General features: G+C 39.4%; 1 protein-coding gene across 1 annotated transcript in view; it reads left to right on the top strand.

The window, feature by feature from the left end:
- Positions 1-3,710, top strand: part of LOC136232353 (uncharacterized) — a 33,356-nt gene extending 29,646 nt beyond the window's left edge. The window contains exons 7-8 of the transcript XR_010690470.1: positions 3,061-3,305; positions 3,391-3,710. The gene's annotated coding sequence lies outside the window, so the exon portion shown is untranslated. The remainder of the gene's footprint in view (positions 1-3,060; positions 3,306-3,390) is intronic.
- The last annotated feature ends 14,153 nt before the right edge of the window (positions 3,711-17,863 follow it).

The following is a 17,863-nucleotide window of genomic DNA, read 5'->3' as shown; positions in this document are numbered from 1 at the left end:
TGTCTAAAATTGTGCAATTTTACCCCAGCGTTCGAAGCCAAGAGCAATTCTAATTGGCTCACAAATAATACTCAAATAATAAAATAAGTTCAGAATAAAATAAAACATATCAACGTATTCTATGCCATGAGATCTTTTTAAAAATATATTATAAACTCAAAACGGACAAATGATGAAGGATAAATTAATACTCAAAGTGAACGATTTGAAATGGTTTGGAAGAAAATAAAAGGAAATTAAGCATTCACATCTTACATAGAAAAGAGAGGAAAAACTTAACTAGTTTATTAGTAAATGGGCTTTACAAGGCTCTAACCAATTACTAGGGAGAAGGCTCTCTCACACGCAGGGGGTGCAATCGATTAATCACCGGGTTAGGAGCGCACCCGTACGGCGTGGGCGACGCGAATGCCTCAATGTAATGAGGTCCATTGACTTGATCACTTTTGCTATTTCAAACCATTTTGTTTTTCAAATCATTTTGTATCCCGCCAACATCGCCCCGATATTTTTTTTCTTTTCAAACCGGCCTGCCTATTTTTACAAACCAGCCCGCCTGTGAAATATTCAATCCCGCGTACAAATGTTAGAGACCCGGGGATACACCGGTTCCCGGTCGAACCGCCGGGTCCCGGTTCAATCCCAGGTCTCTCCAATCTGTTGCCTAATCAAATAACTGGCCAGGTTCGGACCAGTCTCCTCATCGGTTCTCGGTTCGACTGGTCGGACCGACCGGTACGGTCTGAACCTGATAACATTGGAATATAGAACCAAATGAAAAAGACCTTTTGAATTCTAAAAAAAGCGCAAGTTTCTTTTTTTTCTTTTGGACAAATAATATATTTTTTTCCTTTAAATAACAGATAAAAAACGATATGATCCAATTTCAGACCCATTTGAATTTAGCCGATAACAGTGGAGCTCGAGAATTGATGTGTATTCGAATCATTGGGACGAGTAATGGCCGATATGCTCATATCTGAACTGGTTATTACTAAAAAAAAAATTTGGTAGGAATTGGAAAAGAAAAAGAAAGAAACAAAAAACCAAAAAATCTAGCCTGGGATTAGCCTAGGGAAGCTAACCCCCATCCCATCTTCAAAAAGAAGAGAAGAAAGATAATCAGCAGGATAAGAAAAGGTCGTGATGCCCAACGTCCCCTCATGACCAGCAGCCGCCAAACGATCCGTTACCCGGTTCTGTTCCCTGAAGATATAGCTGAAATTTATGAAATCAAAGGAAGAGCTAAACCTTCTAATACCTTTGATTAGATTTTGGCTATTTAAACAAATAGCATTATTATCGGAAATTATTTTGATAGCCTCAAGGTTATCAGATTCAACAATCAACATCTTTAAACCCAGACTCTTGGCAAGTTTAAGTCCAGAAAAAATCCTCCAAAGCTCAGCCGAAAAGGAAGAGCCCAAACCCAGATTAAATAATGAAAAACAAGACCTTTTTGTTTTTTTTATATTTCAAATTATTTTTAAAAATTGTGTTACTCCCTCTCATTATAACACACGCGCTCACAACAATCTCTGAATCTGAATTTGAACCAAGCACACTATTTTCCGTAAACTACATCCCTGGCCATGAACTTCAGCAATGAATTTCAATATTTTTAAGTTATGACCACTAAACTTTATCAATGTTAATATCAGTGTCAATGCAATTTTAACTAACTTCTTAAAATAAACGTTAACGATTTTAAAATAAAAAGAACAACATTTAACATGAAATCATATTTTTTTATTTTCTAAAATCATATTTTTTGAAACTTTCCTTTTATAAAAACTCACTCTCTCTTCTAACCAAACAATATCTAGATGACTTCAAGATAAAAAAATTCAAAAATTAAAGTTTCTTAGAATATTATTTAGTGTCCAATTTTTTTGTATGTTGATGTCATCAATGGTACTTTTGAGACATTGAGTAGCCATTGGTATTAAAAAGTGTAAAATTCAATAATTATACCATTAAAAATTGAAGTTTAGTGATCAAAATATTAAAATGGATAAATTAAATGGGCATTGGTGTAATTTACCACTCTCTCTCCTCATCTAACCCACGCCCCCATCCAAAATCTCTAAACCTGATTCAGTATCAGAATCAAACACACCATTTTCCTTTTCATGTACTTTTCCTTGGATGATAAGTTTTCCATTTTCATGTAAATGGTTGTGACACTACACTCTGGTATATTCATTTTTATTTTGCTACAGAATATAATCATTTTTTTTTTACAAAACAACACTTTGACTTTTTTTTAAATTAATGCAGCTGCAGGTCCTCATTTAAGTTTAAAATTAAACAGACACGGAGTCAATGGAGAGGAGATTGAGTTGGATTAGGTTGTAATCAAGCTGAGCCGAGCTTTGACATGCGCAAGCTCGACTCGTCATAATGTTAACGCGTTCAACCTGAACTTCGAACTCGGTTCGAACTCAAATTTGTGTTTGAGTTCGGCTCCTTTACTCACGAGCTAGCTCATTTATCTTATTCACGAGCTTAGCTCGTGAGCTGCTCGTTTATTTTGTTCACGTGTTTGCTTTCGAGTATCTCGTTTTTTGTTCACGAGCAGTTTGTTTATTTTACAAATGAAATAATACAATTTAATATTTATAAACATTAAAAAACTTTCTCTTAAGATGTGGGAGTTAGCTTTCCTAGGCTAATCTCGGACTAACTTGTTATGACCAGAGGCTTTCAGATTAGTCATTTATGATTTATCACTGAGTTCCCTTTGACATTGGTTTTCTACTTGGGCGAACCTTTTCATCGTAGAGTACCAACTCCTCCTCCTCCTGTTGAGATGCTTTACATGTCTTCCTATACTCAGGATGAGACATTCAATACTATGATACATAGTGAGGAGCACCCACTCTTGGAGAGTGATTATCCCACCTTTATTATGGATACGCTGAGATGGCGACCTTTCGTCTCAGTGTATATAGGTGTCAGACATCCTACTCTGGTAGATAACATTCATTTGCTCTCTTTATTTCTTATTTTTGTACTTTTTTATTATTTCTAACATCAACCATGATTCTCTTTTACAAGGTAAAAAGAGATCTTGTGCAGGCCCATCTACTCGTGGTACCTCCACTCAGACTGTTGATAGTGGGATGCGGGACTGCCTCTAGCTCTTCCAATCGGGCTCCTAATATGGACTTTGTGATGAGAGAGATGACTTAGCACTTTGAGACTACCATTCTGCTTGTCAGGCCAGAGGGTGGTGAGAGTGAGGTAGTGTTTCTTATGGGCTCTTTTTTTATCCTCATTATGATCCTCGTCACACAACTTGTGTAAGTTATCTAAATTCATTTGACTTTTCTGTTTTTGTTGTATTCTATCTTTGTTCCATCTTACTTATTTTTATTTGTTCAATAGGTCCCCCAAGCTACTAGTACGAAGCCGATTCATCTTATCTGGGGAATGACTTCGGCATTTACCGGGAAATGCTCTCTTTTGGGTAAGCCTGCTTAGTGAATTCTGATATTGTTGAGATTTAGCAACACCGTAGAGCGTCCCTGTGAAGCACCGTTGGGATGTCCGGGGGCACTCCGATGCCTAAAGTCAGTAACATTCTTAAAAGAATAAACTCTAATGACAAAGCAAGGTTAAGAAGAGTGTGTCAGTGTCCCTCTGTTGTCATGTTACAAGGGTATTTATACAAGTTTGAGTGATAACTGTAATAACCTTCTCTTTAGTGCTCCTTTAATGAAGAGTAATGCTCTTTCAATGTAGTTTAACTCCATCCTCTAACCTTCGTGCTTTGGCGGGTTCTGGGCTATCATTAATGCTAGTTAAATGATAGCGAGTTACGCCGTATGATCCTCTGCATTATCTAGAGGCGGATTGCCATATGGGGTGAATCCCCTTATTGCCCCTCTTGGGCGGATCCTTGTAAGAATCTCGGACACGACATCGTATTTCTTACTAAGGCGAATCGTAAGTGGAGCTCTATGAGACGACATCGTATTCCTGTTATACGCTAAGTGGCGAATTGTGAGGAGGAATGCTCAAGACGACACTGTATCTTTATCTGTACGCCATATATGTCTTGGAGGTGGATCTTTTCTCTCCTTAAGCCTTGTTTGATAGGGAAAATTACCAGCTTAGTCCTTCATACTTTATGCGGATGTTATTAGAAGCTCCCCCTAAATGGTCTTCTAAGTTCTTTAGGACTTCTCAGCTTCCTCTCATGCTACTAGCATTTCTTGTACCTGACAGGTAGACCTGGGCATGGGCCAGCGAGCCCGCCCAGGCCCATTTAGCCGGGCTTGGACGCATGAAAATGTTGTCATGCCCGGTCCGCCCAAGCCTGTATAAGCCCGTCAAAAACTGGACGAGTTTGAGCTTTACGAATTTTACATCGGCCAGCCCGACCCGGCCCGATCCGATATACTATATACTATATATTTTTTTGTATAAATATAAGTTATATATACTTTTATAAATATATATGTTTCCTTTATAATATGATAATAAGTAATAACTATACCTATGCAATTATTTTACATGACCAACATTCTTTCCTAACATTAAAAGATAAACTCTCTGAAGTAGCAGCTTCTAACCAGGAGAGAAAGAAATAAGCTACAAAAACATTAAAAAACAAACTTAAAATATAGGCAACAATTAATGTATGTATATTATGATTAATGTACTAGTTCATTCAAAAACAAAATTAACGTACTGGTTCATTAAAAAAAAAATTAACGTACTAGTCCCATTCCTATAATTAACGTATGTATATTATGATTGTTTTAATTGAAATATAAGCTAATTGTTTATTTTAAATTTAATTGTAATTTTTTTTAATATATAGATGGGCTTGGACGGACGGGCTTGGGATTCATATCTTAGGTCCGAGCCCGAGCCCGACTAAATTTTTTACGGCCTGGACTGGGCTTAGGTTCATTAGGCTTTATTAAAAGCCCGACATGCCCGGCCAGAGCCCGGTCCATGCCCAGGTCTACTGACAGGCACCTTTATCTAGGCCAATGACGTTTTTACAGGTAGCAGTTCTCGACACAGATTTCGAAATCATTTTAATCATTTCGCTAAATAGAACAGGCTTTCTTTTCAACTTCTTTCATCTTCGTCTTTAGCTCTCTACGATTTTCTCCATTTATCTGCAGAAGTTTTATCTCTCTCTCTACCTTTCGATTCTTCATGTAAGTTCATCTTTTTCCTGTAGCTTTTCGTTTTTGAATGTTTCTTTCATCTACTACTTCTTCTTCCGAGAGAACTTCGAGTCTGAATTTGAACCTTTCTGTCACGTCTGTGTCCTTAATTTTTTATTTATTATATCCCAAACCGTAAGTTATATTATATTAGTTTTAGGATTGTTCGATTAATTGGATGTTACGGGTATAGTTTTAAGGGTAATTGCACATTTTTGTAATAATTATAAGTTTAGGGTAAGTTTTAAAAGAAATTAGATTTTTGGAGGACCAAAGTAAATAATTATCCACTCACATCAAGGTCTATATATAACATTAATTCATAATTATAGATTATTTTGATCAAAACTCTTGCTTCTACATCCTTCTCCTCCTCCATTCTCTCTCATTTCTCCTCCACCTTCAACCACCACCAAAAACAGGGCAGCTCCACCGTTTTGGGTGTTGCCGGAGATCTAACAGTCCAAATGACCTTAAATTTTAACTGGAGACTCTAGACACATAGAAGCAACCTCTGACCGGAGGGATTTTGATTTGGAGGTTTGAGAAGAGAATACGGGCTAGGCAGATTTTGGGACAGATTTAGGGTTTTGTGGTGTTAATTTCAAATTTAGGCTAAGGTAAGTAACTATCAACTAGTTTTTGATTTGCATGTATAAATATATGTATATTAAGCTATAAATCTCCATGAATTTGTCTCCTAAGGGTTTTCTTAGAAATTATTTGAGTATTGGTTGTTGATTTAAGTTTGTGTTCAAGTTTGAAGGAAATGAGTTCACAATGGTAATTTTGAACTATTTTGATGTTGAATTGGTTTTACCTTGATGTTGAATTGGTTTTATCTTGATGTTGAATTGGTTTTCCTAAGAGTTTGATTATTATTTAGTTCAATTTATATTGAATTGGTTTTCTTAAGGGATATTTAGTTCAATTGATGTTGAATTGGTTTTCTTAAGGGTTTAAGTGCTATTTGGGTTCAATTGATGTGGATTTGAATTTCGTTAAGAGTTTAAATGTTATTTTTTAATGATATTTTGGTCAATTAGTGTTAAATTGGATTTCTTCAGGGGTTCAATTGCTATTTTGGTTCAATAAATGTTGGATTTCGATTTATTGATGATTGTAGTAAAGTTTGGTCTATTTGATAAGAAAATGTATACAATTGAAGTTTGGTTGGATTTTGGGTAAAGTCTGTATCCATCAGGAGTAGTCCGGATGGGTGGTTTGATATTTGAAGACCATGTTCAGTGAGGAACATGGCTTGTGTACACAGTCTAAAGACATAGTCGGGTATTGGCAGTGAAGTGTTGGGTAAGACCAATACGGGATTAGGCATGGTTAAAGAGACGTCTCGATTATGTTTGCGTGTTGTGGATTGATTTACGAGGGGATACTCGGTGATGGATACGATATTGAATTTGATTCGAACTTCGGTTTTTAGTAAATGTTTATATAAGAATTGTTGTGTTTTGATTAAGTTTGATTTGCGGTTATTGATTAACATTCTATTTTAATTTGATGTTGTTTACAAGTTAATAAGTTTAAGGTTTGGTTTGGTTAAATGTTTTCACAAATGTATACATATAGCTATTTTACGTAAAAAAAACTAGTTGTTATAGTTGATAGTTGCTTACTGAGATTTTTGTCTCATATTTTCAAATGTTTTAATGTTTTTAGGCGAAGAAGTACGAGGTACTGAGGGAAGTGTTCGACACTAGGGCGAGGATTGGATACGGCCACGATTGTCCAAGTCGTCTTCTAGGGTATTGCATACCATTTTGTACATGTAGATATAGGTTTGTTTTGTGCTTGTGAATGTTTAGGCACCCGAGTTGCCCATTTTGAATCGAATATGAAGTTGTGTGATGGAGGATTTTGGTTTGAATGTCCCATTATGGTGTTAATTTATGAGATTAGGCAAATTAAAAGTTAACAAGTTAGAATTGGAGTAATTTTCTATGTTTCGAACTCGTTTTGGTAAAACGCACGAGAAAAGGATTCGTGATTGGAAATTATAAATGATTTTCGACCTTTTACAAATGTAAAAGTATATGTAGAAAATGTTTTTAAGTTCAAACATGATTTGAATTTCTTAACTCTTAATTGTGAGATATTACTTCTGACTCGTACACGTCTGTGGTAATGTCTCACTGTCATATCCGATTCTATTTTGGATCGGGTTTGACACTTTCCTTGGCCCTTTCTTCATCTCGTATTCCTATTACGAACATGAAGGCTTTAAACCCTACTTTTGGAGGGGAAGCAAGTTCTTCTGTTCCTAAAAAGAAAGGGGCAAAATCCCCTAAAATGGAAGTAACTTCTTCCAGTTTTAGTTTTACTCTTCTGCTAACTCTTCAATCTCTATACCCTTGGCTTCGAGCGGCTTCCTACTTAGTTCCTAAACCTTACCAGAGACCTACGTCTCCTTCTCGGGGTTATTTTGCAGTCTATCAAAGCCATGTTGAGAGGGGCTTTAGCTATCCGGTCCCCAAAATGGTTGGGGATATTCTTGAATTTTTCTGTATCCCTATCTGTCAATTGCATCCAAATGGTTGGTTAGATTTAATATTGGATACTTACTTGGCAGCGAATCTAGGCTTAGTTCCGAGCCCTCGCTTTTTCCGGACTCTTCACACCATGTCCAAGCGCGGGGTGGAAAGTCACCTTACCTTTTCCAAATTAAAAGGGTATTCGCCGTTTCACAGTAAAATGTCGAACATCCATCGTTGGGAGCAGAGATTTTTCTTTGTGAAGATAATGGATGGCGTACCTCTTGGATTTCCTGCCGGATGGAACTATAATCCAAAAGAAAGGGCGAACCAGAAGTTTTACCTTACCAAGGATGAGAAGAGTACCCTGTGGATTCTTCGATCTCTCAAGCACGATTTTTAGACGTATGACCAGGCGTTGACTATTGTGAAGTCTGGCGAACCTCTAGCAACAATACGAGACTGAGAGATCCACTACAATAATTTCTATGCTTTTAAAGCTATCTTCTGCCTTTTCTGATCCGCCTTATTGACCTGTTCTTGTTCTTTGCCCCTTCTTGCAGGGGGAATTAATGCCAATGATGTTATTGCAGAGAGGCAAAAGCTTCAAGCAGCTCTGATCGCCCAGGAGAAGACGAATGTTGCGCTTAGCAAGAAGGACGGGAAGTATCCTGCAACCTCCAGGGCTCAATCTCCTCCTTCTTCGAAGAAGGCCCGGGCGGCCAGTCCTCAAGTGCGAGCTTCACAAACCGGTGAGCCAGATCATCAGATGGTTCCGGCTATGACTCCTAAAGTCTCTCTATTCTCTTCTTCCTTTTCCCATGTATGCCTTTTCTTTCCAAATTCTTTTTATGGGGAATTTTGAAATTTACCTACTTTAATCTGTTTTTCAAACTTTCAGTCCTCGAAGCCTGATCTTGGGGGTTATTGGCTGTCCACTTATGGTTCGGGGTTGGTTCTGGATTCAGAGCACATAATGCACGACATTGAAGAAGCCATTGGCAAGCTCCTCGTTGTTCTGGAGACAAGGGCTAAGCATAAGACCTTATCTCATCTCAAAATGATCAAGCATCGGGCTTTGGCGGTAAGTACCATTTCTGACTTTGACATACTCTTTATGACTTTCTTCTCTATCTTACATTTTCTTTCTTTATCTGTTTCAGACTATTAATCATTGTAATTCTGTGGAGGCGGAACTCGCTGTGAATGCAGTGAATGAAGCTCGTCTCATGGAGCTAGAGGATGAGGCCTCTCTCGCCAGATCCAACGCCCAGGCAGCAAGTGCTCTGTCGAACGGTTTAAAGGAAAAACTTGCTGACCTGGAGAAAAAGCTAGAAGAGAAGACTTCGGAAGCTGCCAGGTTGTCTAAGGAGCTAAGGGCGGAACAAGAGAGGTGGGAGAAGGATTGGGCGCGTCTGGAGGGAGCTTGTGGACTTCGCGCTTACTATTATAGCGAACGCATCTTGGCGGCCCTTTTAAAAGACTTTCCGGATTCAGGTATCGACAATCCTCAAGTGGAGGTGCCCTCCGAGAATAAAGCAGTTTTCTATGCTTCTTTGGAAGATGCTAGGGCAGTCATTTTTAAGGAAGCTTTTTCCCCTCCTGCTACATCAAAGAAGAGTGGAGAGATTATTGATCTGGAGGGTGTTGTTCAGGATACAGAGGATGCCTTGGAGGATGACGATGCTGCCCTTGATGAGGATCTCCCTAAGGCAAATGAGCTAGCAAGAGGCCAACATGATCTTGCCCCTGAGCCCACGCCGAAGCAACTTGAAGCTAATCCAAGCTCTTCTCCTCTTGATGACAATATTAATGACCTCACAGTTTAGGGTCTCTTCGATGTAAAAAATGCTACAATACCATTTTGCACATTTGATATTTTTGCTTCTTTTCAAGAAGTTTTTACTTTTGGATGCATGCCTCTTTTACTTTGAGTATTCACTTAATTATATACTTTCTTGAGAGAGACATAAGTGTCTAGACTTATTCTCTGAACTTTTTCTTTAAGTTTTTAAACTTCTTTCGAATTTTCTCAAGTTTTCAAACTTTTTCTGAATTTTCTCAAGTTTTCAAACTTCTTCTGAATTTTCTCAAGTTTTCAAACTTCTTCTGAATTTTCTCACGTTTTCAAACTTCTTCTGAATTTTCTCAAGTTTTCAAACTTCTCCCATCGTATTTTGAAAACTTAAGAAAATTCAGAAGAATTTTGAAAACTTGAGAAAATTCAGAAGAAGTTTGAAAACTTGAGAAAATTCAGAAGAAGTTTGAAAACTTGAGAAAATTCAGAAGAAGTTTGAAAACTTGAGAAAATTCGAAATAAATTTAAAAACTTAAAGAAAAAGTTCAGAGAATAAGTCTAGACACTTATGTCTCTATCAAGAAAGTATATAATTAAGTGAATACTCAAAGTAAAAGAGGCATGCATCCAAAAGTAAAAACTTCTTGAAAAGAAGCAAAAATATCAAATGTGCAAAATGGTATTGTAGCATTTTTTACATTGAAGAGACCCTAAATGGTGAGGTCATTAATATTATCATCAAGAGGAGAAGAGCTTGGATTAGCTTCAAGGGGCATCGGCCTGGGCTCAGGGGCAAGATCATGTTGGCCTCTTGCTAGCTTATTTGCCTTAGGGAGATCCTCATCAGGGGCAGCATCGTCATCCTCCAAGGCATCCTCCGTATCCTGAACAATAATCTCTCCACTCTTCTTTGATGTAGCAAGAGGGGCAAAAGCTTCCTTAAAAATGACTGCCCTAGCATCTTCCAAAGAAGCATAGAAAACTGCTTCATTCTCGGAGGGCACCTCCACTTGAGGATCGTCGATACCTGCATCCGGAAAGTCTTTTAAAAAGGCCGCTAAGATGTGTTCGCCATAATAATAGGCGCGAAGTCCACAAGCTCCCTCCAGACGCTCCTAATCCTTCTCCCGCCTCTCTTGTTCCGCCCTTAGCTCCTTAGACAACCTGGCAGCTTTCGAAGTCTTCTCTTCTAGCTTTTTTCTCCAGGTCAGCAAGTTTTTCCTTTAAACCGTTCGCTAGAGCACTTGCTGCCTGGGCGTTGGATCTAGCGAGAGAGGCCTCATCCTCTAGCTCCTTAAGATGAGCTTTATTCATTGCATTCATAGCGAGGTCCGCCTCCACAGCATTACAATGATTAATAGTCTGAAACAGATAAAGGAAGAAAAAGTAAGATAGAGAAGAAAGTCATAAAGAGTATGTCAAAGTCAGAAATGGTACTTACCGCCAGAGCCCGACGCTTGATCATTTTGAGATGAGATAAGGTCTTATACTTCCAGAAGGTATAGTTTGACCCGAAGAATAGGGGAGGCCTAGTAATGGACAGCCCCTCAGGCAATATCTGAGTTGTTTGGTTTCTAGGGAGAAACCGAGTGCTGTTTTCGCCCATGGTAGGGATCAGCTCAAGGTTGTTAGACCTTTTACAGTGAGCTTTTAAGCTCTGATACCACTTGTTCATCCCTTGTAAGGTTGCAAGTATAGTTCCGAGGGGGGGTTAGGAACTATTTAAACTTTTTTCGCAATTAGGGCAGACTTCTTTTTCTAAGGAAAAAGGCTTTAACAGCAGCGCTGAGTAAACAGCAAGATACTGGCTTAGTCAACTGGTGACTAGGTCAGTTTCTTAGCTTGAGTCAGGAGATAGCACTTAGAGTCTATTCCTGAGCTCAGATGTTCAACGCGCACAACTCAACTTGACCTCTTTACTTGGTCAGTTTTTGGTTATTCTAAGCAAGCAATATATATAAGGAGTTAAAGGTAAGAAATACTTTACTCAGCAGATTTATCCAGGTTCGGCTTCTTCTAAGCCTACGTCCTGTCCCCGGAACACGTTCCGAGATTTCGAATCCTCTACTGAGCTCTTTAAAGGTAGAGCCTCAAACCTTTTACAATCTTAGCAACTGAGTATAACAAGAGTACCTTCCTCTATACCTCTACTCAATCCTAATCTCTTGCTGAGTACTATAACCGAGTACGCAGCCTCTCCTTTCTATCTCTAGAAATGATAAGTGTTTTGTCCTATACAATGATTTGCTAAGACACTTTAGACGATTGAAATAATCACTCTAGACTTTTACACAAATGTATGAATTATAGTGTAAGATTTGCTTTGCTTCTTGCTTGCAGAACTTGTGTAGAAATTTGGTCAGCGTAATGGCTTGATCAAGTTCTGTATTGAATGAAGCTTGTGATGGCACTATTTATAGATACGTCTGGGCATCGGTCATTTCGAATTTCGAAATAACCGTTGGAGGGAAACGGCTTCCTGTCGTTGTCATCCTGACTTGCTCAGAGTTCTCAGCCAATCAGATTTGTGTATCTTCTGTCCTCGGTCAGCTCAGCAGACTGTCTCTCCTTTTATGGTAAAGTCAACTAGACAGCATACTGTGTCGTCTGAACTTTACCCAAAGTAGAAATACTTTGTCTGGAAGTTTTCATTAGCCAGCTGCTGTCTTGTACGCTTTGTCGAGACTACTCAGCAGCTTCATCTTGAAGTTGTTCCCGAAGGTCTTCTAGATCCTTCTTTTGCTGAGTTGCGTTTTGTCCAAAGCGACAACGTTTTAACAAACGCGGGCCGAGTTGTACTGAGTTGTTTGACTTGGGCCTTGACTTCCGTATTGGGCTTGGGCCTTTTAATTCTTGTGTCTTATAAACAAATTTAACTCAACATTGAACAAACACATTAGTAGAATAAATCAAAGCATTTAAACTTAGTGTGTTTAGAATATGTATTTCAATTATACTTAAACAATTTTGTCAAATCAAAATTATGTGGAAATGTGTTTCAACAAACTCCCCCATTTTGATGTTGGCAAAACTATTCAGCGAGGAACTCAGTATGAGCTCCCCCATGATAGTTGACCTAGTATAATTTAGCAAACTCCCCCGTAAGGGTTGAGCTACTGACTTAGTTTTACTCTAAACATTTAAAGGTTTAATTGAGTAAGTCTAAGGTCAGTTTTTAGATATAGGTCAGCTTATTAAACATATTCTATTTACTCAGTATAAAGCGGAAGGTTTAATCATATAGAGTGCGCTGAGTAATTTGTTGTTCAATGGATTCTTAACAAACAATGTTTTATAAGCACATAGGACAATGTCAAACATGTTATCAGCATTTGATTCAGTCAATAAGATTTATAAGTATAAAACATAGCTGATTTAATTGAAGATACGTAATGACTCAGTACACAGTAACATATATTAACATATATCATAACTCAGGAATAAGAATAAAAGATGCAGATATGATATATTGATAGTAGTCAGTGTTTACACAACAAAACTTATAGATAAGGCATATAGATTTCATCTGACTTAGTCTATACTGAGCTAGCCTATCTATTTCTTTTTCTTGTGTTGCGACTGACTTCGCTCATGCTGAGCTCTAGCTGCTTGTTCTTTCTCCCCCGTTTTGTCAGCGTCAGGAGGAGGAAGTCTGAAGGCATCAGTTAAGGCAGCTCGAATCAGTTCTTGGGACAGCTCCTTAAGTTTCTCAGCGCTTTCATTGATGCCGTCAAAAATTGCAACTCCATCAGTTGATACCTCTTCGGGTATGTTGAGTTCAGCAGCACTGAGCATATTGACACTAAACGCTTGAGCTTTGCCTTGCCAGATGAGAGCTTCAGTAAGACCAGCAAATATTTGGTGAAAGGTCTTTAAAAGGGCTGTATCGTAATACTGACATTGAATATTGTTATGACGAATGTGGTTGAAGGTTTGTTGTATGATAGACTGCATCTCATTCTGTTTCATTGCGTCAGTATCCATCTCTTGCTTATTCAGATTAAGCAAGCGAATAGCCTCACTAATTTGCTCTATTGAGCATTGATTGTAAGAAACCATTTGCCCGTTGGTCTTGAGTTGCTCGGTATGTAGCTGAGCAAAGAGCATCTTGACTTCAGACGAAGTGGCATAGTCGGTGTTCACAGCTGACAATGTCTGAACTTGTTGTTGTAAAGAGTTCAAGTGTTGCACAGTTGTCAGCTGGATCTCAGCCAGCTTGGCGATTGAATCCTGCTTAGCTTGCTGTGCTTGAAAAGAGATGAGGACGTTCAGCAAGTTCTTGAGTCCCTTAACTTCGTTGAGAAGCTGAGTGACCTGGGAGAGCTGAGTAGTCTCAATAGATGAAGACCCAGCAGCAGGAGGAGTGGAATGTTGAAGGTCTCTGATCAACGCTTGAACTGAGTCAATGAGCTTTTTGCCGGACTCAGTGGCATTCACATAGCTTTGAGAGCCTTCAGGGACATCAGTGTGACCGGAAGGAAGAGGAGTGAAAGGAGTGACCTGGTCAGTGACTGGAAGTGTTGTACCAATCTGCACTTGAGTTTCTAGGATAGTTGATTGATCGGCAGGGATGGTAATAGGAGAAGTAGTAATCCGAATACCGTCTGTGCTGATGGGGGCATAAGTGTTTGGAGTCAGCACCATGCTTGAAGAAATAGCATGCACAGTAATTGGCTCAACCTGACTGGTTGAGGTGGCGGAAGCATTTTGGTCGGCATGTTCATGTTGAGAAGAAACAGAGGCTTGCTTTTCTAATGACGCCGATGCAGTAGAGGTTGGTTGGCGTTTGAAAAATTTGAGCTTTACTGAGGAGGGGTCCTTGGTTGTCTTTGAAATGACAAAATCAGGAAGAGTTGGTGGTGGCACAAAATCTTCACTGACAGGCTTCTCACTGGCCTTAACCAACTTTCTTCTTCTACGAGGTGGAGTGACAGTTTGACTAGGATTTCCTGAGTGAGAAGGGGAAGATTCGTGTTGCTCATCATGAGGCTGGTCAGCTTGTTCTTGGACTGGATCAACATTGTGTTGATCAAGTACTTGCTCATCTCCAGCAGCAAACCCAGCATTGGCCTGCTCAGTCTCATGTTCACTGGCTGTCTCTTCAGAGTCCTCAGCGTCATCCTGACCGCTGGCCTCTTCTTCTTCTTCGGTACTGTCACCATCAAGTTCTTCCTCAACTTGTGAAATGAAATGATCATCCAGTTGTACCTCATGTTCTTCGGACTCAGCTATTGTACCTTGACACTGGGTGAAGTGAGAGTCACCCGGTACAACAAAGTCTATAGGTATGGCATTGAGGGGAGTCAATGTAGAAGGTTTCTACTTTTTCTGAGGTTGCTCAGCAGTTTCCTCAGTTCCAGGCTCACCTTGCCTGCTTCGTTTCGCAGCTGACTTACCAGCTGACTTCTGTCTTTTTGCTGGAGACTCAACATTTTTGGAAGGAGTCTCAGCAGTTTTTCTTTTGCAGAAAGCTGGAGCCTTAGTCCTTCTCCCTTTCTTTGGCTCAGCAGTTCCCTCAGCTTGTCCAGCAGCAGCAGTAGCTTTACCTTTCTTCAAAGGCTGTCCGAATTTTAAAGCTCTCAGCGAGGCCGCTGTGATCTCAGATCCTCGAGTCTTGCTCCCTCAGTTTTTAATTTGAGCAGATTGCCTAAATAGAGAGGGTTGATGAAGATGGTTTTCTCTTTCACCACTGTACACAGATAGTCAGTGTTGTCATTTGCAACGCGGAGGTTGTGGTAAAACTCCCTTACCAGGTCAGGATATGTGTCATCCCTTACCGAAAACAGCTCCGTCCAGTCATTTTGTGAAATCCACTCGCAGAAGGCTTGTTCGTTTTGTACGAAGTTTTCTGATACCCATCTTGAGGGCTCAACTTTCCATTCCCGGACGTTCTCAAAAACCTTGGAGTAGGTCCTGACTTTTACAGGCTTTCCCTAACCAGAGGTTTGACCAACTTTTTCTTTGCTCGGCGAGGTGACTTTGGTAGGTTCCGGCACAGAGGTTTGGCTGGAAGTGTCATCGGAGCTGGGTTTAGAGTGGCCAGCACCGGAGATGTTGTAGGAAACCTTAGTCATTGTTGAGGATGGGAAAGCTTAGAGGGATTTTTAGAGAGAGAGAATTTCTTAGCCAGAGTATTCGATAAGCGTAAAGAATAAAAATGGGGAATTACCCATTATTTATAGAGGTGAGAAATGGATCTTATCGAATCCATGTGTCAGTTTTGCCTCGGGATTGTGAACCGACAATAATCCTGGCATTTATGACACATTCGGCGCGTACGTCATCCTAGGTGGCTATGTGCGTGCTTTTGTAATGATTCTAACGGATATAGCACTCAGCGTTTTAGAATACTAATCGTTTGATATTCTGAGTGGTCAGTATGCATAATGGGATGATTTCTAAGTTTAAGTTTGAACTAACTTACTCAGTGTGCAAGTTTACTCAGTATTTATTGTTTAATTAGTTTCAATGAGTACACAGCAAAAGCAATCATTCAGCATAGTAATTCACTCAGCATGCATATTCATTTAGTTCAGGAATTTACTGAAGAGGATTAAACATACCAATAGCTTCTCTCAGTATGCTGAACTGCTCACGAGCCAGTGGCTTCGTGAAGATATCCGCAAGCTGTTCATCCGTTGGGACAAAGGTCAGCTTGATCTCACCCTTGAGTACATGGTCTCTAATGAAGTGATGTCTGATGCTGACATGCTTCATTCTGCTGTGTTGAATTGGGTTTTTTGAAAGATCAATTGCACTTTTGTTGTCACATTTGACTTCAATTGTCTTCGTTTGAACACCATAGTCTTCAAGCTATTACTTAATCCATAGGACTTGAGCAACACAATGACCAGAAGCAATGTACTCAGCTTTAGTGGTAGACAAGGCTACTGACGCCTGCTTTTTGCTGAACCAGGATACAAGACAGCTTCCTAAGAAGTGACATCCTCCAGAGGTGCTTTTACGTTCCAGCTTATCCCGTCCATAGTCAGCATCAGTGTATCCGATGAGTGTGAAATCATGAGTATTGGGATACCATAAACCTGCGTTCACTGAGCTTTGCAAATATCTAAGGATTCTTTTTACAGCAATGTAATGAGATTCCTTAGGGTTAGATTGATATCTAGCACAGTAGCATACTGAAAACTGAATGTCCGGTCTACTGGCTGTTAAGTAAAGTAGAGAGCCTATCATACCTCGATATAATTTGCTGTCTACTGACTTACCATTCTCGTCAGCGTAGAGGACAGTGTCAGTGCCTAGGAGTGGATATTGGCTTGCAATTTTCCAAATCATATTTCTTTAATATCTCCTTGGCATATTTGGCTTGACTGATGAAGATGCCATTCTTTCCTTGTTTAATTTGAAGACCGAGGAAGAAGTTGAGTTCTCCCATCATGGACATTTCAAACTCAGTCTGCATTTGTTTGCTAAACTCCTTGCACATCGATTCGTTAGTTGCACCAAATATTATATCATCAATATAAATTTGGGCCAGCAGGGTATCTTTACCCTTTCTCTTAATGAATAAGGTTGTATCAGCTTTACTCCTGACGTAATTTCTAGTCAGCAGGAAACTGGTCAGCCTCTCATACCAAGCACGTGGTGCTTGCTTGAGGCCGTACAGAGCCTTTTTGAGTTTGTAAACATGGTTTGGGAACTTAGGGTCCTCAAAACCTGGAGGTTGATTAACATAAACCTCCTCGTTTATAACTCCATTAAGAAATGCACTTTTGACATCCATTTGGAATAATTTAAAGTTCATGTAAGATGCATATGCACATAGAATTCTAATTGCCTCTAGCCTTGCCACTAGGGCAAAGGTCTCACCGTAGTCAATACCATCATGGACATTTCAAACTCAGTCTGCATTTGTTTGCTAAACTCCTTGCACATCGATTCGTTAGTTGCACCAAATATTATATCATCAACATAAATTTGGGCCAGCAGGGTATCTTTACCCTTTCTCTTAATGAATAAGGTTGTATCAGCTTTACCCCTGACGTAATTTCTAGTCAGCAGGAAACTGGTCAGCCTCTCATACTAAGCACGTGGTGCTTGCTTGAGGCCGTACAGAGCCTTTTTGAGTTTGTAAACATGGTTTGGGAACTTAGGGTCCTCAAAACCTGGAGGTTGATTAACATAAACCTCCTCGTTTATAACTCCATTAAGAAATGCACTTTTGACATCCATTTGGAATAATTTAAAGTTCATGTAAGATGCATATGCACATAGAATTCTAATTGCCTCTAGCCTTGCCACTAGGGCAAAGGTCTCACCGTAGTCAATACCATCATGGACATTTCAAACTCAGTCTGCATTTGTTTGCTAAACTCCTTGCACATCGATTCGTTAGTTGCACCAAATATTATATCATCAACATAAAT

The sequence above is a fragment of the Euphorbia lathyris genome, chromosome 6 (assembly GCF_963576675.1).
Source record: "Euphorbia lathyris chromosome 6, ddEupLath1.1, whole genome shotgun sequence".
NCBI classification, from domain to species: domain Eukaryota; kingdom Viridiplantae; phylum Streptophyta; class Magnoliopsida; order Malpighiales; family Euphorbiaceae; genus Euphorbia; species Euphorbia lathyris.
This window is presented reverse-complemented; position numbering and strand designations above follow the sequence as displayed.